Here is a 1,748-nt window from a genome sequence, read left to right as displayed (position 1 = left end):
ACACTGAGACTCCTATCAATGTCTATCAGTGATAAACTTCTATCAACCTCTATCTAAATTAAATTTTTTCTGTTTTGTGTAAATAATTTCTCTTATTTTTCTATTTTTGAAATTTTCCCTAAGCAAATCATAATCTAGGAAAAATAATGATGGATTAAATAAATGTAAAAGAGCATGTTAAAAATGTAATAAAAAATAATGGAGATCGATCTAGAATTACCAAAGAATCGACTCATCACCTTAAGAATTTTAGAAACCTATTTGTATACTAATATGTTTACAATGATTCTCTCGACTAAAGTGTTTAAGAATAGTCTAGTAAGACTAGAAGTACCAGAGGTTAATAACTTAGGGCAAGTGGGAGAAATATCAGGTATGAGATACTAAATGGCAAAAACCATGGGTATGGGATGTGCTAGGTTATTGTATTTCTCTATAAAACTCAGAAACTCAGTCTTATATATCGAATATATAAGTTACCACTGGAGTTTTAGTCCAAGTGGGAGTTTGTTGGGTTTTATGTCCTAAAACTCGTGGTTTGTAAACATTAGAACTTATTCTGAGAATTTAATAAAGTTGTTGTCGAATATATTGTTTTTTAGAAATCCAATAAACCTAAGTCCCTTGATTATTATATGAGTACTTGAACTTTATGTAGAGACATACAAGTGGATCAGGTTCGAGTAAATAGTCAAAATGATCTATAGTATATGAATAAGGTTGGGTACCTTATTCTGGTAACACTATTAGATGCGGCCCATTCTGTAGTTATTACAAAGTGTTGTAAAGTGCTACATATGAAGTGATCCTAATTCATGCATGTTTAGACATGAGGAGTGTGGGTGTCCTGTTCAAATGAGTTTTGTATAATATCAGACCATGAAATCTGTCACTTTTACTTTATAATGTTGTTTACTGTTTAAGACTAACGATTTCGAAACGATGACCTAGGTAACTTAACCTTAATCCTAAGCTAACTATGAACTTCTGTTTATTCGGGATTATCCTTTATTCTGCAAATGGTGAGAGTAGACCAACTGCTTCTACTCAATAAGCTTACCATTTTGGGGATAAGACCGAATGAATAGCTGGGAACATAGGGTGCAAGAGGGAATTCACTCCTAACCGATTAGGGTTAGTAGAGAGGTTGTTCCCTTTAAGTGCTGATTCTGGGTCTTGAACAAGAGGCCTCACCCTATCATTGGCCTAAGAGGGATTCGATTTGTTGATTGGATCACAAATCAATTTTTCATTAGGGGATCCATGGAACTTAAAGAACAGGAGGTAATTTCGGGGGTAAAATAGAGATTCGACTTAGCCGTTATTACGAGTAACATGTGAAGGGTTAACTTAATAATCATGATTATATCGAGTGGACATAATATATATACAGTAAGGGGATTTCAGCTATGGGCTTTAGTGGAATCACTCATTAGTTAACGAATGGGGGTAAGATTTGTCTAATGAGTTTAGCCGATTAATCTCGAATCGTTGGAGCCCATGATCTGTAGGACCGGGAGGTCCCCCTACTAGCTCGTAAATAGGTACGCTTTAGGGTAGCTTAAGAAATTCATTTGAAACGTTCAAATTAAATAGAACAAGAGAATAAGTATTTAAATATGATTTAAATATATAAAGATAATTATTGTGCAAAAATTAATTTAATATTTGATATTAAATTAATTTTTGAAATTAATTTAAGAAAATCCATTTTTAAATTAAAATGATTTAAAAGTCATTTTTTGTTT

The sequence above is a fragment of the Benincasa hispida genome, chromosome 11 (assembly GCF_027475165.1).
Source record: "Benincasa hispida cultivar pf3 chromosome 11, pf3_genome.v1.1, whole genome shotgun sequence".
NCBI lineage: Eukaryota > Viridiplantae > Streptophyta > Magnoliopsida > Cucurbitales > Cucurbitaceae > Benincasa > Benincasa hispida.
Note: the sequence above shows the minus strand (reverse complement) of the source record.